A 23,958-nucleotide genomic window follows, 5' to 3' on the forward strand; every position below is an offset into this window, starting at 1 on the left:
CCTGCCTTGTTTGTGCAAGGGTAAGATACAACACGCACTTTAGTGAGAGAGAAGTGAGGATTCACAAGCTTAACACCACCACGGGGTTGTAATTTAAACGTTAACTCTTGCACAAAATTTCTTTTACGTGGGTCATGCAACAGCATATAGGTTTCTCTCCACTGCATCAGAACACGACATGACATGACTGTAGCAATCTAATAACTATTTTTAAACGTAAAAATACTGCTGACAACTAATGGACACCTTCCTTTATCCCTTAGTTTCCATTTCAAAATGAGTCTTCTGTCTGTCCCCTGGAGGGACAGGTGCCGTAGGAGCCTTCTACTTACTCACAAAAAGATTTTTTTTGGTGAAGAAAGGGCAAAAAATAGAAAGTCAACAGAGGTGAAGAATGGGGACCCATCGCTTCAATGATTTTCTTGTAGCTAAATAAGACAAAGCACAAGGAGAGCTAGGCTACGGACCAACAACACAAGGCAGTGGCATTTGGCTGATGTTTCCTTAGGAAACACTTCTGGCTTCAACCTCTTCAGAACAGCAATTCTGTGGTTTGTTTGGCTTTAAGCTGTCGGCGTTGCCATTGCCAACAACTAACTAAAGCTTATTTTTGGGTTGCTCATTTTCTGCTCCCACTAGGTTTGTACAAAATACTCTTAACTATAAAAAATACATTTTAATGAATGAATACCTAAATACGGCACAAAAACTAGGATAGAGTGTTTCTGCAATAAACCATCCTTTCCTAAGTGTACTGGTTTTGATTGGGATGGAGGTAATTTTCTCCATAGTAGCTTGCATGGTGCTGTGTTTTGGATTTGTGACCAAAACTGTGTTTATTACACAGAGATGTTTTAGCTACCACTGAGCAGCGCTTGCACAGCATCTTCTCTTACCTGCTTCTCACCCCATCCCACCAGCGACCAGGCTGGGGGTGCACAAGAAGTTGGGAGGGGACACAGCTGGTACAGCTGACCCCAACTGACCAAAGGGATATTCCACACCATATGACATTGTGCTCAGCAATGAAAGCTGGGGAAGAAGGAGGAAGAGGAGGCTTTCAGAGCACTGGCATTTGGATTCCCAAGTCACTGTTACCCATAATGAAGTCCTGTTTTCCTGCAGGTGGCTGAACACCTGCCTGCCAATGGGAAGTAGGGACCAAATTCCTTGTTCTGCTTTGCTTGCACTCGCAGCTTTTACATTACCTATTAAACTGTCTTTATCTTAACCATGAGTTTTTGCACTTTCATCCTTCCAATCCTCTCCCCATCCCACAGAGAGGGAGCGAGTGAGCAGCTGTGTGGGGCTTAGACCCCCACCTGTAAAGACCTTTGCTCTTGGTCTCTGCAACGGCCCCTTTGGGATCACAGCTGCCTTGGGGAGAAGCAGGGACAACCTCTCCGCTGGCACCCTGCGCTGTGCATCGGTGGTAGCCCTGGGACAGCTAGGGGAGACACTGCAGCAGCAACTAGGGCATGATTCTTCCCCCCTGAAATAACATACATATTAATCCATCCAACCTAGACATAAATGTATGGACACACAGGGTTATCCTAGGGGGAAAGCCTTTTGCATGCCACGACTTTCATATTTATACAGACTAATGATCAAATTAAGACTGCTGACATATTTCAAGGCATGGGAGCTGTAGCTACTTACAGAAACAAAAATCTTCACATTTTTTATGCAAGCCCAGAACTTTCTGGCACACTCTAAGCAATCAACCATAGTAGGTAAGAGGTGCTGAGAGGCACATTAATTCTTTTGCTTGCAGGGGAGCTTTAAGTCTCAACAGCAACTAACTAGAAGACCTCAAAACAGTTATTCTAGGACAGTGCTGCCTGAAAAATACTCTTTTTCCTTCCATCTAGGTACCCAAGTCTGTGGTATGGATTCAGAAGTTATTAGCTCTGCAAGTCTGTACTGTGCATCAGTTCTAATCAGGATCTGAAGTCTGGCACCGTCAGTGCATCAATGCATTGACAAACGATGGCAGTAAAAGAAACTTACTATTATGAACTCTCAAAATCAGATTCAAACACAGACTGAAATCTCCCTCTATTATAATTAGAGAAATAGTCAGAAATGTTATCCTTCTGAGACACTAAAATAGGAGACCAGATATAGTGTCTATTCTCTAAGCCTCATCTTCCCTAGAGTTCCATAACCCCGAGCTTTTTTGTCAGCTGCTTTCAACAGCAACCAGCAAAAAAATTATCATCTGCGACACAAATGTTATTACAATCGTAATAATTTTTCTTCTTTTTTTTAAAAAAAAAAAAAAGCACAGAATAACATGTAGTAGTGTGTCATTCTGCTTAGAAAGGACAGAGAGTCTAACCCAAGTGAGAGGGGAGATACAAACTTCACCTAACTCCTAGTATTCAATCATTGTAATCTCAGTGCATAAATCTTTGGTCAGAATGACATTTTTTAATTCTTTCCAATCGAGAACTATGAACAACAATGGTTAAACTGCATTCCTGGGACAGCTGGGACTGTTTGGGAAGCACATTTCCAGAGAAATTAGACCAGCAATGTCCAATAACACAGGAGAGTCCTGCTAGCCCTCACTTTACTGATCTAAGTGCTCTGCAATATGAGACCTCAGAGAAAAGCTGCAGTTCAGTCTGAGTCGCCTGCTCCCCTCCTCCTCCCCCCTAGCTTTTCCTACATATTTATTAAAATTTGCTTGTGAAACAGAAAGAAAGGAAAAAAAAAAAAGACCAGACTTGCACATTTTGTTCTATTTAAGCATTGTTATGGATGGAAGACATTGAAAGAAATCGGAAAGATTTGAGTTTTCTTGCTTACTTTTTATATTAGAACTATTTTTATCATTGTCTTTTATAATAAGATTTCAGTTCTGGAATAGCCTCAAATACTGAGAATTTGCTCACACCTATGAGTTGAGCTGGTTAAAACTGCTTTAAGTCTATGTAGCTAAACATGTCCAAAAGGCTGAGAAAACACTGATTTAAATACTGAAACAGGCTGCTCAAGCTCAAGATAATGCAAATTCCCTTTATGAGCAACCTGAAGGAAAGACAAGCCTGTAAGTACACTGTGATTTCATTCAAGCTAAAAGAATGACAATTATGTTGATTAGGCAACACCAAACGTGTGTAAGTGTGCGCAGTTGACATGAACTGGTGGTTCACACCAAGCAAAGAGCTAAGAGAACCTCCCAAAACTCCTCTTATGGAAATAAAACTCAAGACTTCTCATGACTGAAGAACTAATGAAGCTCATACGAGCGAAGCTGCACCGTTAAGAGTAGAAGCTAGGTAATCACTCACCTTCTTTATTATAATAAAGATTCCTGTGCTAATCTTTATTAGGAGACCAGACAAGGATGTGTAGATGATGCCATGGCCTACCTCTACAGGGGACTCCGTTTGTAAAGCAAAGCTGCTAATTTATATAAACAATACTAAGTAGTGTTACTGTAGCCACGGATGTCTAAGATCATTGGAGATGTGGAGAAGAATGTGTGCTCAAGAGCTGCTTTGTTTTTTCCAGCTGTATCAGTTGGTCTAACAAAATATATTGCCCTTCCTCATAAATCTGGCCTGTCATCATCTCAAGTGAGGAACATGGTGTTTTTTTCTTACAGACAGACTTCACTGAGAGTGGAAGCTCTCAAGTTTCTCCATATATAACAGATATTTATCACTAAAATGATGTATGACAGCAAGATGATAAAAACCCTCCAAAATGGCATGAGGATAAGGAAAATTGCAGGTTCACCAGATGCATACACACGTTCACAGAACATACAGTTGTAGGCACTTGCTTGATTTTTAAATTTATGACACATTTTTCTGCACATTTTTATCTTTGCCTGCACGCATTAAGCAACAGAAACCATGGGGCAGCTATGTCAGTTTGTCCTTGCACGTATTTTGCCAGCCAGACAGCAACTGTAAAGATGAGCCATCATCCCTCCTCTTCCTCTTGCCCTCCCCTGCACCAAGCATGATTCTCAAAGCCTACCCCAGGCAATTTAAGGAGTGACATTAGAATTTAATTAATAACTGACAGCAAAAGAGAAGAGCTGTGATGCTCCAGAGGGCAACATTTGCTCCTGGGAGGTGGTGCACGCCAGGTCTCAATGCTCTAGGTCTATAGTTCCCCTTACTTCCTCGTTTTCCATCCCCAAGAAAACAACAGAAAAATCTGAGAGAGAGCTACAAGAGCCTGTGGCTGTATTGAATTTTACAAGTCTCCTTCTGTGCCGGAGCCCCCAAGTTGTGCAGGTAGCAGCTACCATGGGCACTGCAGAGGATGAAGGGGAGAGCAGGGGAGCAGCCTGAGGAAAGAGCGTAAGCAGCCATCCACACTGAGAAACCCACTTTGCTGTGCTCCAGATCAGCAGATGCCTGAAAAACCCACTCACTCAGCAAATCTGATGGTAATCTAGAAAATAAAAATTGACTTCCCACCACTTATTTAGAAGACATTTCATACAAGGAACCATCTAGACTGTCTGTGGCTGCATGGACACTTTTCTTGGCATCAAAAATGGTCTACAGAGCATCTACCTCCATCTGGCCTCTCGTTCTTACTCCTGTGCCACCACCTCAACTGTGGCAGTATAATTTTTTTGTGGGGCCATGTGGCGAATTGGATCAGGGAACCAATGCAGATTAAAATCCCAGACTAAGGAAATTAAAGTCCATTAATAAAGGCTGTAACTGTAACGTAAGTAAAGTAAAGATTTGGAAAATTTCTATGCACACTTCTTTTTATTGAATGTGTAGCTTAATATATCACTTTCTGTTATTAAACAAAACATGAAACGCAGTATGTTTCCAATCTCTTGTAGGAGGCTGCATGTTTTACATTCTGTCCTGATGATATCTAGGCACACACTTCCTAAATGCTTTCCTCATCCCTCCCTCCTCAAGACAGTTGATTTGTTTTGCATCAATATTTGCATAAAAGCATTTGCCATCACCAAAGAACAGGACGAGGCAATCGCAACATGATGGACAGGAAGCAGAAGCCATGGAAGAAGAAGGAACAAGAAAGGGCATGCAGCAGTGGCAGAGCAGAAGAAGAGAGGGACTCAGACGTGGTGGGGCTGGAGAAAGAGGCAAGCAGCAGGAGATAAGTTAGCAGATGGACACAGGCTGCAGGAGCAACGGAAGGAGGAAGATGCTGAAAGAATTACTGACATTAAGTAGTAACGAATACGGTAAAGTGGGTAGGACACCTTGTATTGGGCAGCTTTACACAAGTATCCATCTGACAGCACTGTCCACCTGCTGCCCCGAGCTGGACACGTGCCACTCACCTTTTCCTGCTTAACAAGTCGCTGTTAACTTGCAGTCCAGAGCAGAAAAGCTATGGCCAAGGCCATGCAGCAACCTGGAGGGAATTTCCCAGCCCTCTCCCCCTCCTCCAAATCACTGTGGGAAGGCGAAATCATCAAAGCTGGCCCTCGTCGGGTGATTTTGAAAGCCTAACAAATTGCTGTGGCTGACTATGGGATTGCAAGCCATGGGGAAGGCTCAGGCAGCTAACAAAACCCCAGGTACTCCATCCTCATCAGCATCAAAGCCAGGAGTTACCGCTCCTGAGATCAGATAGTGCTGTGCGTGGCAAATTTTGAGAAAATCATTAATGCTGATTTTTCTTTTTTAAATTCACTCATCATGGTTACAATGAGCTATGAATTATTACAAAAAGGGAGGACGCTCAGCTCTTTAAAAAATGAGGTTTGAAGTATGTTTGGCAACTGTTTCTGTCAGTATCTGCAGTTTCATTATTGAAATTCTCTCTGGAGTATTTTTGTCTTCCCTCCTATTGTGAGAGCAACACAAAAGAAAACCTAACTATATAGGGAAAAACAATTACCACAACCATACACAAAGTGTTGCCTAATGCACATGAAAGGATGACAAATGTGTTTTATGTCCTCTGCTATAATAATTCAATGCTTACACAATAATAAGTACAAAGTAAAATATGTTTTTTTAAGTCATGGTGCTGCCTTTAGCAGTTTCTCAGAAAGATGTTACCTTTTGCACGTGCAAAATTCAGTAGGCAGAACTGATGCTTACGCAACCTGTACATACAGATGCGTTGACCTCAGCAGCAAGTGCCTGACTAACAGAATAAACTATACTCTTTTTCAGCCGTTTTATTTGACTAATGAGGTTATTAATTTTTTTTATGTGACAAATGTGTAATTTTCCCTCCTAAATTACGGTATGTTTTGTTACTCATTAAATTACATTAACTTTTGTCTTGGACTAGCTAAACATATTTAAAAAACTCTGAATTTGGATCTGAAGACTGGAATCAGAAGTATGGAAAGTGCATGCGCTTTGCCAAAAGCACTGTTTCATTACTCTTCAGAATTAGCTGGCAGTGTTTCTGCAATATTTACTGAAGTACAAACCAAATGTTTTCATCTGGACAGGATTCAAACCCTGGTATGTTACAACCACAACAAAAATCATCTCAGTCCAAAAGCATTCTCTGTAATTTGGGCTGTGGTTTCTGCAAAATTGGAGGATTCTTCTCCATGAATTACTTACACCAACTCCCCCTCTAGCTCCTCTCTTTTTTTTTTGCCCCCCTCCTAATAATTAAACATAACCCAGATGTGCTTTGGAAAAATCTTAAAACAATTTAAGACATCAGAATGATTTAAGCACAAGGCAGGTCAAGGTATGTGGGACCTAAGCCTGCCCCGATAAAACCGCGGCATGCCAAGGCCTACAGCAAGCCGCATCCAGAGGTTTGGCTTCTCCTCCGACACACGGCCCCATTTTGGAGCTGCATGCAGGTGGAAAAACCTTGCCTCCCAAACGCTCCCAAAGTACTGGCATCTCAATGCTTAAAATTTAGGGCCTGCTTCTCATTTATTATATGTCCTACTTATTACATTTTCGCAGGACAGCGCCAAGTCCCTGAATGGAGAATAAATGTAATTTATGCCTGTGCTTTATGGCCGTTTTACGGAGCGAGGCTAAAAGAGAATGAACTGCATAAACTCCATAGGAAAGAGCAATTGTATCTCACTTGCCTGACTCCACCTGCAGGAACGGTCCCCGAGGGAGCTCCCCAGTGCCTGAGCAAGAGGGAGGAAAAGGCCATCCCAAGTACAGAGAGAAAACAGAGCTCACAAACACACCGATGCTCAAACCCTGCCTCCTCTGCTGCTGTACAGCGAGTGTAATGACATAAAACCCACTTTCTTCTCGGTCTATTCTTCCAAGCAGCAGAGCTAAAACCAAAAAGCCAATGAAAATCGTTCCTTTTTTAAGGAAACGGAGTGAGGGTGGGGAAATACAAGAATCTTCAGGAAAAAAATATAAGGTTCACCTTCCAAAGTTAACAGAACACACACCTGAGTAACAGACTACTGAAATATAAAAAAAAAAAAAAAGAAAAACCAAACCAAGTAGAGTGCTTCTCACATCTACAATTCATATCTGACAATATCAAAAGCAATTCACCTCCACTAACCTGTTTAGGTTCAGAGGTGAACCTCAAAACCAACCCTTCCCATATACATTTCAAACTCCAACTTTATTTTCCTCTCTTCCATGAACAAGACAAAGTCTGCAAATCCCAAGCCATTCCCAAAAGGCTACCAGGCTGTGTTTCATACCCAAGAGATCCTGAGCCCCATCCCTAGCACAAGATAAGCTTTTCAGGGAGCACTGAACCTACGGTAGGTTCGCAGGTCACAGAAGCAGGCACACAGGCTGCTGGTTGGGAGGAAGGGCAGGAATTGCCTTTGCCAGAATACTGTATGTTGCCCACCTGGGTGCCGAAAACTGTGGGCACTAAGGTTTTGAGGCACTGCTGCTGCCATCAGAGAGCACTCGGCTTTTATGTTGGTAGCTCATCCATAATCAACAGCCAGGTAAGTCAATACCAATATATAGAGTTAAATATTTATCCTCATTTTATAGAAAAACTAAGTAGTTTGCTGAGGGACTCAGAGTCTGTGGCAAATACAACGGCTGAACCGCAAGATTAGTCTCCCATTTCAAGGAGCTAAGTTCACGTTGTGTCTTTTTGCAGATACTGGAATCATTAACACCAGAAAGGGGCCCCAAAATGGGAAGATCAAAGTAAAACTTTGATTTAGCTGCAGTACTACACACACACTACTCTTGCACTCAGCAGCTCTTCCAAACTCTTACATCTCCCAGTAGGCACACAGTGATGTGAAGATGCACCCTCCACTGCATGCCTGGAGGGACAGCCCTCCAGCAGCACTCCTATCCCCTGGGAAGGAATAATGCCACAGTGTTGGTCACCAGGTTCTCTCTGTGTACTTCATACACGTGATTTCACTGTCAGTCCACATATCCAATTCTCTCTGTTGACACTGATTAAATTGGTCTTATCAGGAGTGAGTTACCAGCCCAGAGCAGCATATGCCACAGGTAGACTAAATGGTTGTAGGTATGAGATACACCTCTTCTTTTAGACTTCAATGTTACTCCTAACTTTAAAAAAGAACTTCAGAATCCTGGGATTACAGTTGATAAATGCAAAATTATTTTTACTAAATGATTTGTGTGATTAAGACCCTACACTCTAAAGTTTATTCTTGTGTAATCAATCCATCCCGAATTTTCAGTCTCAAACATCAAATGATATAACAACAAAATGGACAAAAAGTCTTCCTATCATAAATCTTGCATGCTTTAGAATTATTTGGAAATATAAAAACTAGCCCAGACTGCAAAGCAGCTCAACATTTTTGGACAGCATCAGCATTTCATTGCTTTGCTTCCAGACTAATCAAGCTGCTGTGCTATTTAATGTGCTTAATCTGACCTAGCGAGCGTGTCTCCACGGTGGCAACGAGCTCCCCTGGAAGGCTGGCACTTCCAGAATGTGATTGATGCAGTTGCTGGCTCTCATAAAGGCCACTGTACCTACTGTCACTGAATTACCAGGCAAGTGTACATTCTGCCTCATTAAAAGCTACAGAAATTAATGGTAATTTTCAAACATGCCCAAAATTAAAAGCTCCTGAGGTTTGGTTTTGGGGCGCTCTCTTTTTTAACAGAAAATCTCTGGCACAGACAATACAATAACTCCTATTAAGACAGGAGAGAGAAGACTGGGATCAAAGGCCTCTGAGCCTACCAACTAAACAAGGTATTCAAACAAAAAGCCTGTTTAAGAGCCAACTGCAAGAGGACTGTGGCACTCAGATTTAGAAGTTACTGAAGTTCAGACAAACGTGCTACAATGAGATTTTCTTTTTTGGTTTTGCCCAGTTGTAAGAAATCATCGTATTGTTAAGTCATTGCAGTACTCAAAGAAAACAAAGTCACACGTTTTGCAGAACAGTTGCTAGAAGAGCCTGCAAACTCAATTTGTGAGATCTCAATTAAACCATCTTTATTTACGAATCCCTGAAATTCTCTAGCATGTAACTCCCAGAGGCCTGGTTTAATTAGAAAACTGATCATGGGAAAACGTCTTAAAATGTAGGCTCCTAATCATAGCTTTCCTGTTATCACCTTTTGCCAAAGATCCATCGCTCACAGGGAGTTGCTTCTCCTTCCCCCCCTTGGCCCTATATTATTGCACTCACAGTATTTTTAACCTGTAAATAATTCTGGAGAGTAAAGGTAACTTAAATGCACTGTAACGGAAGCTATTAAGGAAAATTTGATCAGAGGCAGAAAATACAGTAAAAGTGAAAGCCGTTGTACAACCACACGGAGATGACACCCTCGTATCTACGCTGCTGAGAGATATTAATTATGCCTCTGGCAAAGTGCATGTGGGCTCCTTCAAAGAAGCTATTTAAAGATAAGGACACTGCAGACAAACACTTTGGAGATATCTGAGCTATTCCCTTCCTTCTTGTGTTGGAAATTCTAGGCCACCATTTTTTTTAAAAAGAGGATGATTTTAAAATAATAGAAAGCAAGGGAGCCTTGCCAAGTCTGGTCAGTTAGATGCATTCCAAGGTGCTCAGATATTCATCAACTGTTATAGCTTTTTCATTCTGCTCCGTTTACCTTTCTTTTAGAAGTAATTAGTACATTGTGTTACCAAATTAAGGGTTCAAAAGCCAAACTAATTAAAAATATGTCTAAAGCCCCCACTATTCTGGGTAACAAAACCAAGCAGGTCATCTTGGTTAAATTATCTCCCTTTGAAATTACAGGGTGCTAAAAAAGAAAAAAGTTATTTGGATCATTAATTTTCTGACCCATATCAGAAGGCCAGGTAAATGGGACTCCTCTTCCTAAGTATGGGACCTTACACACATCAGTGGCCTTTCTTCCACATCCATCACTCACCGAATTCAGCTGCTGCCACTTAAAATAAACCCCCCAGAGTACTGAAGAGTGAACTTCTAGTGGTGATGAGATTTTTAAATTTCTCTGTTTAAAAATAGAAAATGAAAGTACATACTGACAAATTTAAACTGTGCTTCTGACATTGCTGCTGGGTGTGGTGGGACAAGGACAGAGACATGACCACAGAGCTGTTTTCCCTCCAGTCCTGGAGAAGACTCCCTTGCCAAAGAAAAGCTTTGATCATGAATGCAGGGACAGTATCATCAGAGCATTTTAAAGAACTAGGACCTAAGAGAGTCCCAATTAAAAAAAAAAAAAAAAAAAAATTACACAAACATAGGGATTTACTGTCCTGGATCTTACCACTACAATACTTACTACTAAAAAATTTTGAAAGTGCTGAACTTACACCTTGTGAGTGTGCTTTTATTTCCATGTAATTGTATTTTGCATTTCATCATGAAAGTGCAAACAGCCAGAGTTGGACAGACATATCTGGACAGAAGTCAGAACAACCACATGTCCCACCATGAAAGCAATTTTGAATCCCTCAACACTTCAATAAATAATAGCACAGAGGTTCAAAACCAAAACAAATCCCTTCAAAAAAAAACCAAACACGAGTCTTCTCTACACTGGGTTTAAGTAAACTGTTGGCTCTTCCCTCTCCTGGCTCACTGGGTACCAAAAGAGCAGCACCAGACTAAGGCTGCCAGTGCCCTGGAAGGCCACTTGTGGGACTTTTCTAGAGCTGGATGTATCAGCGGGCTGCTACATGAACTCCCTGCAAGCATATTAAGAACCAGCTTCCACCTCCTTTTTCCCAATGCACACATCAAAAGAGACAATCACCTGGAGCCAAACCTCTCGAGGGACCAAACAGGCACAATCTCAGGCAGCCAGGACCTCTTGAAGGACACAGCAGTTCAGACACTGAAGCCAGAACTATACTAATACTGATCTCAACAAGCCACAGCTGCTCTCCTGCTCCTCCACAGAAACGCATCCAGGTAGCACATTTCCAAGATTTTCCTCCCTGCTTTCACTGGCTCTTCTCAGGCTGTATACAGGGGTGATGGAGCAATAAGCTTGCGGAGGTGCAGAAACAGAGAGCTGACGGCTTCCCCTTTCTGCTTTTCTTCAGCCTGTTTAGGCAGACCAAGAACATGCCATGTGTGGCACTCAGAGCAGATTTTCCCTCGTGGCTTTTAATATAATTGTAATTGGGATCTTGCCGTCTGAACTCACGTGTTGTCTGAAACATATGAGTACTCCTGCATACTAAAGAAATTAGGAATGAATTGCAAGTTCTTAATTGACAGTACAAAACATCAATTATTCTACAGATGAATAACAAAGAAGAAAATTACAGGTGCAGAGCTAAACAGCCACTGATTAAAATAAAAAAAAAAACAACACACCGCCTTCTGAATGAAGCATTGGAATAGGACAAAGGTACTCATTTGCATTGTTAAAGCAGAATCCTAAGAGACAGTAGGCAATAAAAACGGAGGTAAGTCCCATCCCCACACAGGTTGCCTTTCTTTAAGTGCAAGTGCCTCCAAAGCTATAAATAACACATGCTTAGTTAGCAAGCAGAGGAAACAAGTGTGTGAATGCAGCCATGTGTGCTCACACACATACACACACACCCCTCCACCATCTGAATTTTCCCACCAACAACTGTGGCAGTTGGCCCAGATCACAGCAGTGACATGCTGCCAACAGACTGATCAGCCTCACAGCAGACTAAATTAGAAATACATTTCCACAGATTAAATTTCAGAGGACTGCGATGCCACTTTAAACTCCATTAGATTCTGCTCCTCGCAATCCTTTAAAACAAACACAAAAGCTAGCAAACCACCCCCTCTCCATTCCCTCCACCCACCCACTTTACCAGAAGTCCCAACAGGATGGAGACTCCATATTGGACCAGAGTCAAGACAGACAAATTAGCAATCAGTCTGAAGCTACCACTAGCCTAATACCTCATAGAAGAGAAGAAAAAACAAATCAAACCATGCTGCAGTAAGGTGAGAAAGCCTCGGCAGGAAGCTAGGGGTGGTGTCGACCATCTCATAGATGCAACAGAGATCTCAGAACTGGAAGGAGAACTCAAACACAAGCTTTGAAGGATTCAGTCCACTAGGCAAGACTTTTGCAGACAAGCCCTATCTGTAACAAATGCACACCCTTTCAGCAGATAATGAGACAAAACAACAGCAAGAGGCATTGCTCCAGCAGATCAAGGATGGAGCAGTGATGAGCTAAGGGGATGGGTGGGCACCTAATGAAAGAAATGCATACCACAAGAGCTAGTATTACAACCGGGAGGTTAGACTGAAAGACACTATCTTCAGTACCTGACTTGGGACATAGGGCCAGGGAAAAATGACCTCTCAGTTAAGATGTCCTTCTTCAGCTTAATCTGGACAGGCAGCTGCACCTCACACCAAGGTCCCCAAGCCTGATGTGTAGGTTTGCAGACGCACGCCAGTGATCCCAGACACACACCATCCAGCTGCTGCCAGGCTCAGGCACCTGTTACTGTGAGATAATTCGGGTATCTCACCGTACAACTTCGGATGTCTTGTCTGCACTTGGGTTGCAGAGCAGAAGAGCTCACCTGTCTCCATTATCACCATGGGAACAATCTAGCTCCCGGGGCAGCTATGATTAAGAACAGCAGCAACCCCTCCTCCACAGGCAGATGAAAAGCCTCACTCAGGTTGAACAATAAAGGACAGTAAATAGGTAGAGAAGGGGAATTTCCAACCAGATTTTTCCTCTTGCAAGAACAAGTACTCCAGCAAGTTAAGCACTTCTTCAGTTTATAGTTAGACAAAACAAAGGAGGACAGGGAGGACTTAAGAGAGCTAGACAAAAATCCATTCAGGATAACAGAGTGCTAAGCATAAAAGAAATTTCCTTTTGCACTATTACCGGCCTCATTTTATCATGTTTACAGCCATGAACTCGAATGCTCCTGCTGCAGATACAGTCAAATTGCTGAGAGCTGAAACGCATACAATATCTCAAAGTGTAGCACCAGTACATTCGTCTAACTGCGACTGGGTGCACGGTGCTACGGCTCGTTCTTTGAACAAGACCATCCCCCAGGCTGCTGCGAGACTCCTACCTCGAAGACAGAGGAAAGTGAGAAAATCTTCTGTCTTGGGCTTCCTTTTGGAGAGGTCAGAAATCTGAGTGGCGGGAGGGGGTAACAACGGCTCCACTATCTTTATTGGAGTTGTGCTGGGACTGTTGGGCTGGGACTGAGCAAACTTCCTTTGTGCTTGCAGCCTTGGCCTGCGGAAACAAGAGCATATCAGAAGCACGTTAGGCAGAATTTGCAGGAGAGACATCAGAACATAAAAATTCACTGTTTAAAAAAAAAAAAGAAAAAAAGAAAAATCCGAATCCATCGCCCTTCAATATCATATCCCTACCTGGGTCAATTGTGAAGACAGTATTTTATTTGCTTTACCCTTTGGTATCTTCTGCGACAATTTGGAAAACCAGAAAGGGAACATCTTGACTATAAAATCTGTGACTGCTATTTCATATGTTCTAAGTATTTTCTTGCACATCACACGATTACAGTTTACCATTCACTTATTTGGAAATTAAATCTGTATTTTGCACCATGAAAATGTCTTTTTTTTTTTGAAGTGTTAGTGTTCTTTGCTTCTTGTTTTTAATTAATGTACAAATGAGGTTTATTTTAGCCCCATTAAAGTTTTAATTTATTCCAATCTGCTAGAATCCCATTTACACGGTAAAATTTTATTAATAGATAAGGTAACTATGTTAGCGCCCAGTTCTACAAAACCAATCCAAAACCATTAGGATAAGGCATTTTTGACAGGGAAAATATCAAGTAAAAGCCATTAGATTTTTGTTCCCTTGGCCACAGCCCAGAAGACAGTAAGCAAGGAGGTCCGGGGTGGGGTTAAGTAATATTTGTGACAAATTTGTAAGAATGAAGGACATGTGTGGAGTGAATTTGTCTTAGTCCTGGTACTGGGCGATGGACTGACACTCTCTGGTAAGTTTTAGAGCATGCCTGGGTACAGCCATAGGAAATGAACTGATGCAGGTGGTTTTGGCAGTTAGGCTGCAAATTATTTCAAGCCTATCTGAAGGCTCTGATTAACTGCTAGGTGGCAATGAAAATGGTTTTCTTTAATACATCTAGAACGTAAACTGGTATTAGGGAAAGCGCTTTGGGGCAGGGCAGACACCCAGAGGGGGTCTTGCTGGGAACCTGACTTGGATCAGCATTTAGAACATGCTAATTTCTCACTTAAGCAACTGGGATTCTAATTATGATCTTTATTACAGCTTCAAAAAGGAGAGAAGCTACTGAAAGAACTTAAAATCTCATTGAGAAAGGATGCAATTTTATGTCATTTTCTTCCCTAATAGCAGAGTATTTACATAATGTCAAACTGAAACACGTATCAAATAACACTGGAGGAAAAGCCAGGTCTTCTCACTCCGCAGCAGGCTTGGCTGTTATGACTTAGGGAAAGCACAGTTATCGTTCACCGTGGATAAAACATGTAATCAGCAAACCTCTTCTTTTTCATGGATATTAAACTGAAATAGTTGAGTAAGAAGATGTTTGTTACTGCATTTTAAACTTTCACAATTTTGTGGCTAAAATAGGAAGAAAAAAAATTGGAAATCCCAGCAGTGTTTGCATACATATATACACGTCCCCTAATGACAACACAGAACAGAAGAAACACCAGCAATTTTCTCCCTAAACTCAGCATAAAACTCTCCATGTCCTCACTATCCAACTCCCACCCCTCCAAACAACAAACATCACCTGCAATTCCTACTGCTTATTTTCATCTCCTTAATGGTCAATACAGCATAGTGTTTATAATTTTTTTTTTATCATATTGCTTATAATTTCTGAACTGGAACTAAGAGACGACTGAACACATATAATTCCCCGTATCTATGAACAAGTACCTTTCCAGAATGAAGGTTGTGTAAAGATCTGCCTGTATATCCCCAAAATCACTCAGATGATTGCCTTGCAAAGCTCTATTCCTTCAAGTAGATGAAGGCTGAACAGGATTTCAATTTCAACCAACTACATTTCTATCACCAAAACCGCACACGCGGTCAGAGAAAAATGCTTTGTGCGGGCTTCTGTTCTGCACAAAACGTACGCACTCTCGCCAAAAATCTGCCTATAAAGGTTAGGAAGCATCCCTGCCTGCTGCTCTCCTCTGTGCAGCGATTCTTCCCCACCGATGTGCTTCCTCAGCTTGGCTGTTAAAAACGTCACTATCCTCTCACAGCATCTCTGAAGCTATCTGCTCAAATCTCGTGTGATCAAAGACAAGCAGTGAGGAGGGCTCCACAACCACCACCCCACGAAAAAGTAAAGGCTAAGCCTGTTTCATGGTTCAGAATTAACCCTTTGCAGCAAGGATCAGTCAGGGCTGTTTGCAGCAGCCCTACTATCGGCCTCTAGAGCACTGAAAGAGGATTAAGGAAAGAATGACTTGCAAGTTCGGCATAGACATGAAAGGAACTAGTGAACTGTAAGTACTTTTGGTTTGGTCTGTCTTTGAAAATACACTCTCCGCGAGCCACCCTTCCCCAGCACAAACAATTCCCCACTCGTTTTGCTTGCCCACTCCCCGCGGGGCACGTGGCCCGGCCTGGCAGCATCACCGCCTCTTCGCTACCCACCATGCTCCTGCATGAAAATGCCAGACCCTCCGCCCAGCTTCAGGCTACGACCGTGAACTTTTGCTGCTTCCAGGGGACACTGCGGACGGTCGTTGCTTGGTGTGAACTCACCAGTTTCACAAAAACAAGTCTGTTCCTTAGGAAATACCCATTTTTTATTAAAACCCTGAGCAGTTACAGGGCATAAGCATCATCAATTCAATTTATGAACGCTAGTAAACAAAGGCACCCTTTTGTGACTGCAGCATCCTTTAGGTTTCAACAACTACTGTTCTTCGCATGGGTAGGCATGTGCTCCGCAGGCTTCTCCTTCAATGCCTGAGGGTGTACAGAGCGAGCTACGAGCAAGAAACAAGTTATTTTGTAGCTACAACACACTGGGATGAGGCATTGAGGTTAGGAAACAAAAGCCAAGCTTTTAAGCAACCTTTCCTCCAGATTTCTGTGAAGATGACCAGTTTCAAAGGTGGGCCAGCAAAGGAAAAACGTACACATTTCAAAACATGGGTAACAACTTCAAACTGTTTCCTTGTGAAAAAGTGTGCGCATCTTAATAACCTCATATATCCCCATGAAAACCTCTAGAAGCATAAAACCAATTATTTCAGGTACGGTTTCACATTACATTTAATCTAATCTAAGCGTGAAGCTGCTGCCAAAAAAGGAGGTACCTCCCTCCACTACATCAGGTAAAGCACAGCAGCACGTCATACTCACTCATGCACCACTTCTGAGCAAGGCAGAATAGGTAAGGAAGTGAAAAAAGCGCTCAGAGAGAATTTTATGTGTGATAAACGCATAGCACCACTGGTGTGGCTTTGCTCTTTGCTTGTTAATGCAACGATTTCTGCTGGAACGAGCTATTCAGCGTGCGTTTGGCAATGGGAGACACATTGGCATGAGTGGCAAAAAGGATAACGAAAATCCTCCAAATAAACTGTTTACTCTGTCCTCATTGGAAAGGTATAAGCTACGTAAGACTTGCAAATATGCAAAAAGAAAAAACTTCACAAGAAGAAAAAGGATGAGGGAAGAACTCAAAATAATGCCACATCTAAACATCATGCAAACACCCAACACATAGTCAGAAATATCCAGACTATTTAAAAATAAATAGTAATTCACCTTCTCTCTACAGAATGTTATTTTCCTTCTACTGCTTTTGAGAGACTTTAAACAACCTACCTATGACATGAAGTTCAAAAAAGCCTCAGCCTGAGGAAGCCTCACCTCCTTTCGGTACGCTTCTCCTACTGAACCGACTGTTTAGGTCTAAGACAGTAAATTACAGCCAGAAACTAAAACTCCACAACAAAAATATCCTGAGCGTACAAATCCAGACCAGGCTACAAAACATTTCTCTCCAACACAAAATACACTTTTTGAAGTTTTTCTAGACTGGAACTTGGTTTCAGTTGAATATTTTAAGCAAACTGCATTCTTTATAATCAAAACACTACTGTTTATGTCAGCTAAAGGTACTTCAGAAATGTCTTTTAAAATAGAACATCCTAGCACCATTCCTTTAGCTTGTAGAAAAGGGCATGTTCAGGAAGAAAACACCTACTACATAAAGGCAGTCTTTTCTTTGTAAAGCAAAGCTCAGGCCAGTAATACCAGTCTGTGTTAAATTCAGTAAACGTTAATACTCTAGATAACAGCACACGCTGTGTTAGCTACAAATCAAGTACTAAATTGTCAGTATGCGAGATTCAGTTGTACATCGGTACAAAAATCTGACTCTCTTCAGTTTGTTACTCCAGAAGTCTTAAGTGAAAGAAAAGCATAAGTACTGCAAAACATACACAAAGAACAATACGCACAACTGAATTGATAATAGATATGTATTCATATCAATCTGTTTATAATAAATTCTGGGGTTGAGAGGCTGTCCTCATAACCCAAGCATCTCAACTGGGAAAAGATTTGCAAAATAAACTTTTTCAAATATTCTCTAATCTCCAGCAATCTGCAGGTTTTCACAAAACTTCCTGCTTGCTATATACTACAATGTTAGCTTGCTGTTTGGTCTCACCACCTTTCACTTACTCCTTGAACTTCACTCTTGTCTTTGTTTCCTGCTTTTCTGTTCCCTGATGTTTGTTCCTTCTTCTTTATAACAGCACCACTAGAGTTAGGTTTCCAAACTCTATAGGAACCATAGCTTTAGTAGCTGCTTGGGTGTCACTGTTTTGTGATGAATTTCCATTTCCCTTTTCAACACTGTGTTTTTCACTTTCTGAGCTGCTAGTAAGCAGCCTGCAAGCTAAAGTAAAGGAATCTTACGCCTCCATCTTTCTAAAAGCAGCATCAGTATTTGGTTGCTTTGCTTTTGTCACTTGTCCTCCTTAGAAACTGCAATGTAAGTATTTGTAGATATTTACTTTCATTGCATTAAAATCGCTACTACTAACTGGCGGCAAGGAGCTGGTATTAATTAGTTTTAACCAAACACTGCGTAGCTAGTTGGGAATATAGACTCGCTTACTGCCTGATCTAAGGCTAGCTGCTGAGGAATCATCCTCCACCAAAACACATCTTCAAATGGGCAGAGTTTGGGTTTTTTGTTACTGCCCAGCTAGGCTATGCAGCTCCCGGGTCTCTCAGTATTACAACTCTCAATCCGGGCAGCAGAAATTCAGTGCACCATACCGTTACTTTTTTCCACTCGGGTGTGTTCTTGCGCAGATACAGCTGAGTTGAGTTCTGCGGGACCTTTCCCACATTGCTGTCTCAAACTGACCGTCCCATACACCTTCACAGAGTCAGAGTCGAGCATTAGGGCTGTCCTTCCATCAGCCACTGGCACCCACTGCAGGGAGGGCTCTGGCACAGACGGGCGCTCTAGCTTACCGATTTTTGCTTTTGCACTGACCACTCTGTGCCAATATCATTATAGTTTCCCCTCTGCCACGTACCTGGGTTATTTATTTCCTTACTATGACATCTTGCTGGTTTGGCAAAACAAGTTATCTCTGAGTTCTCCTTGTTCCTGCCCCAATCTGGACCAGGTTCGAAGGGCACCATCTTTTGTTCCCATCACTGCTGATACACAACTTAGGCATTCGGTTTCGTTGCACTGCACAATGTGACACTGTATGCAAAGATCAGTTTGTGTGCGCAGCTTCATTTGGTAAGGTAAACGTATCTGAAAGTGACAGGCTGGAGAGATGTTGGGCCTTCATTTAAAAAAAAAAAAAAAAAAAAAAAGGAATTGAGGCTTTAATAGCCAGGCGCCTGCTGCAGATCAGATGATTATCAAGTGTGTAATTTCCAGCACAAACAAAATCAACCATGTTACAGGCACTTCTAAGCAAGCCCAAGGTGAGCATGCGAAACTTGGTGCTGGAGGTATCATTCCTCACAGGACAACCAAGAAATCCTTATCACTATCGTACGTGCCTGCGGGAAGCATGGCTAAGCTATATTTCACCCTTTCACTCCTGAGGACAAGCCCAAGATACTGCCTCCAAATAGTAAACTTCTAGAGGAACACCAGTTCATGAGAATAGGGCTCTAGAATTCAAACCAACAAGTTGTCTATGTCGACACTGCCGAAATTTAAGACTTTTTTCCCCAGCTGTGAGGGTAAACATTACTTAGATATGCAAAAAAATGAGGGGAAAAATTGCCCTCAGAATACAAGGAGATCTTATTAGCTCTCCCTGGAGCACACTTGAGTGCAAGGGTTAGCTCTGGAAGCACTAGGCAGCATTTCCATCCATATGCATTCGCACATCGCTGCAACCACTGTGTCCCATGTCACAACATCAGAAGAATAAATGACATGACACCAAGAACAGAAAGCAGGTGTGCAAAGGAGTCCTTTGAACTGCATTTCCTCTCCCACGTCCCCCTGAGCTTCTTGGGTAGTATTTTCTGCATCTATCAGTGGTATCTATTGCCCATTTAACAACACGCCAGTTTGGTCACTACTGCCGGTAAGTTTGCAGTGGTGGAAAATGAGATCCAATCATCATCCGTGTCTCCACACCTCTTTGTATGAGGAAGGAACTAGACGGTAAGAGATGTGGTTGCTCCCATCCACGCAGACACCAAAGGGCAGGTAACCAGTGCAAAGCATGTGGTCACTCCACGACGTGAATCCTTCGAAATGATCTTCAAGATGACACAGTCCAAGACACAAGATGACACAGATGTCATCTTCAAGATGACACAGTCCACCTTATTGCTAGGTAAGAGTATAATTCTTAATCCTGTCATCTGATGAGAAAAATCTCGGTTAATTTTCAGCAAATAAAACATTCCAGTAAGGCTGAATGAAACACTTTTCAGAAGTTATTTTTACAGAGCCCTTTATTCACTTAATCTTCTTTACCTTCTGTGGTCCAAAAATTTAAAATTTGGCCTAAAGTAGTAACATTAGTTTAAACCAGCCTTAAATACTCAAGTGAACAAATCAAAGTAAAATACTAAGCTCATCTCCATTCAGTCCTTGATTCCTGAGCCTGACAGGGCACGTTTCCATAAATAACACTTCTTACTCTAAAGCTTTAGCCACAATGAATGGATGAACATTTTCCTTTAGTTTTTTGTTTGTTTGTTTGTGTTTGTTTTAAATGGGAAACAATTGGTTTCTGAGAACCTCCTCTCCTGCAAACAAGGGAAAGGTGCTTGGGAATGACATTTAATGAATGATAATAGAGCTAACCCATATGTTTAATGACTAGTTCAAAGTACAGCTGGCAACTTCAACTTCTTTATTAAAAACTCCTCAAATTATCATTAATTCTGGAATCACCTCTTTTTCCTGACCATGCTCACTGATCCCAAGAAGGTCTCCAAAAAAGTGTCCAAAACTGCCTCACTTAGCAGAGATACTTACAGCCACTAAGTGAAATAGCTGACTGTTAAAACAAGGTACAAGACAGCCTGGGGCGAAGCGAGAGTTCTTAAAAGAAGCTGGACACTGTTTACCACCCCCCATCACAATAACTGTGGAGGAACTGGACACCTCTAGCCACACTACACAAGCCTCGCATATACTGCACCCAGGATACACTCCACCTTGCACGTACGAGCAGCCACAATGACTTGGAGACACGGACTTTGCCTAGTAGACTGAGGACCATACTAGATGGTATAGAAGAATCTGTAGAAAACTAACACTGCATTCAGATTTCAGCTATGGATCCAGGCAGTTCAGGTGTTTCCAAGGTCTAGACAACCTTGAGAGGGATGAATCACACTGAGTACTAAATGTCCTGGATTTTTGTCCTGAAACATCCATGGTGGCCAGGGAACTTTGATGCTACCCTGATGCAGCAGTAAGATTTCGCAGAGTGAACTTGAGTCTCCTCCACAGACCTCAGGATACACAGAAGCAAAGAGGAACAAGAAACAACCCAAAAAGTGAAGGCGGAATTGGTCCAGCTTGCAGCCCCTGTCAAGGACCATCTCATGGTCACCTCTCATCCTAATGCTGCAACTGCTTTTAGTTGGACCTGCTGCAGGAACAGTCTGTGCTTTTCATATACAATTTGCATCACTGCAGCGCTGTACGCAGGGTTGCAAGCTCTCATCATGTTCAGACCAAAACAGGACCCTGAGTTACCAAGATGCAACTCCACCACAATACAATTACGAAACTACACATCTGTCTTCAAGCATCTCAACAACGGGATGCTTCAGCCCAGCCTTCAGCAGCTGGAGAAAGGTTGATTTAGGTTTAAGTATGTTAATTACCACCAAATACTCAAACACTTCCACCCATCCCATGTGCTGGTGGCTGTGGCAAGCACAGGAGGGTTTATCAGCTGCTGCCCAGAGAGAAGAAGCAGTGAGAACATGACCAAATAAAGATATGGTAGCTGAATGAAGCTCCCGAGAAGCTGTTTTCCTACAGTTATCTGCCTTTGTTATCCAATCACACTGTAGCAATTGTCCTACAGACTGTCTATAAATTCAGGTCCAAAGGCTTATTCCTATAAGCGTAGGATCTAGACCATGTATTTCAGCAAGACAATGGCTCTTTTAAATCCATTTTCTCCAGGGTTGTCCCACCTCAGATTGGACAGGAATTTTTTTCTCCTCCTTATGGGCATGTGGTGAGCTGTACAGGGCAATAGATGGCAGAAGAGATCCTTCTGAATACTGGAGACATGTGGTGCCACCCTTCCTTTGTCCTGCAATGGCTCTTAAAAATTCCCATTCTGGAGTAGCTTCATTTCTAGTCTAAGAACACCAGCACAGGTACTTTAACCTTTGACTGCTATGGGTCGTACTTCAGCCTTGTCTACACTGCAACCACACTGCATGCTGCATAAAACCACACAGGCTAATCCTTCAAATTCATCAGTTCACATGGGGCTCTAACAACAATGCTGCAGAGACTTCTCTGTGGGTCCTACAATGCTCCTCCCAAGGTCCTGGTTTTTGCTGACACCTTCATCACGACAGCCAACAGCATTCAACTGGGCGAGCTCAGAAATGCTCACACAAGCTACAAATATGCATAGCAATGCAAAAGCATCCCCACTGAGAAGGGACAAGAAACAGGAATGTATGGCAGCAGTTCATTTTGGAGGAGGCTGTGTCCTGGATACATCTCTTTGCTCGCTGTTCTTTGGGCTATGCATGCTGCAGAGACTGCTCACTAGAGACAGCTTATGATCTAGAGAAGACAAGTTGACTCTACGGGACTAAGATACCATGGGAGTCACTTGCATTAGTGTGGATCAGTACCAAGTGCCGTTTGATGAGCACTTACTTAAACAGTACTGTCAGCTTCAACAGCTTCTGACTCCTCCCTATGCTTCCTCCTGTGCACAGTTTGCTTCTGCTCCTGTGCCATGCTCTGGAGCTGTTCTTCTCCAGTGTTCCTCACCTCCATCTGCTACCTGGTTCTCTTCACTGGAGTGCTGCACAAGCTGCTTACCAAGCACAGCTGCGCACAGATACCTATACAAGCGCTCAGCAAATGGAGACTGGAGTTACCAGTCTTTGCATCCAGAAACTGGGGCTCCCTCTCTTTTCTGGTAGTGTCACCCAAGACTCCTCAGCTTAAGCCAAGCTCACCACCACATACCAGCAAGTTTTACAGGAAGCACATCACCAAGGAGTAACTCTAGGCTAGGCCTGCTATTTTATGCCATGCTGTTGCACAAATAAGAGCACCACCACATGCCAGAAAATTAAAATGCAAAACCACGGCAGTAGAAAACAAAAGTAAAGGCACTCATTCATATTTGCTTGCTTTTTAATAATCAGCAGACATCTGAGCGAGTATTACGTCCCGAAAAAACTCTTCTTCAAGAAGATCACAAAAACATACTTTTTTTTTTTTTTCCTCCACCTTAAATCCTGTCCCATGTGCTGGAAGGAGGCAAACTCCATGTGCACACACACCTTCCGCCCTGGGAGGAGGATGGCATTGCCAACTCACTTCCATGGCTGGTCTCCACCTACTTGGCAAAGAACCAGCAACGTCCCGCTGCCTCGACTCGCGGCAAGTGGAAGAGCGACGCAATCCTCTGTTTTTTTCCGATATTCAGTAAGGCCAGCATGGGGAAGCCTAGGGCGGCCAAACGGTCCCCACTTCGTTTCACCCGCTCTGCAACACCATCCTTCTGTTTGTCTTCCCTGAGCAACAGGGACCTTGTTGTCTACCACAGATATGTTTTCCAAAAGCCTTTTTGGCCCTACAAAAAGACTTCCCACCCTTTCACAGAGAGCCTACAGAATGCTAAAACCTGCCCGTTTTCATAAAACTTGAGTGTTTCCCCCTATTTGACTACACAGAAGTCAAAGCTACTTTTAGCACAACACACCGTGCAACCTCAGTATTCTTCTAGTATCATCTTCAGCGTCCTCAGACATCTGAGGGACATCTGCAAAACCTGTTTGCTTCCCAGTTCCCAACGAGGAGACATTAAACAAAACCACCACGGTTCAGATGACAGAGCTTCCCACTTCC

General features: G+C 42.5%; 1 protein-coding gene across 1 annotated transcript in view; it reads right to left on the reverse strand.

The window, feature by feature from the left end:
* The window catches only part of JARID2 (jumonji and AT-rich interaction domain containing 2), a 172,222-nt gene that overhangs the window by 51,936 nt on the left and 96,328 nt on the right, over positions 1 to 23,958 (reverse strand). Inside the window, exon 4 of the mRNA XM_086608459.1 lies at positions 13,444 to 13,613. The gene's annotated coding sequence lies outside the window, so the exon portion shown is untranslated. The remainder of the gene's footprint in view (positions 1 to 13,443; positions 13,614 to 23,958) is intronic.

The sequence above is a fragment of the Tauraco erythrolophus genome, chromosome 3, assembly GCF_009769465.1.
Source record: "Tauraco erythrolophus isolate bTauEry1 chromosome 3, bTauEry1.pri, whole genome shotgun sequence".
NCBI lineage: Eukaryota > Metazoa > Chordata > Aves > Musophagiformes > Musophagidae > Tauraco > Tauraco erythrolophus.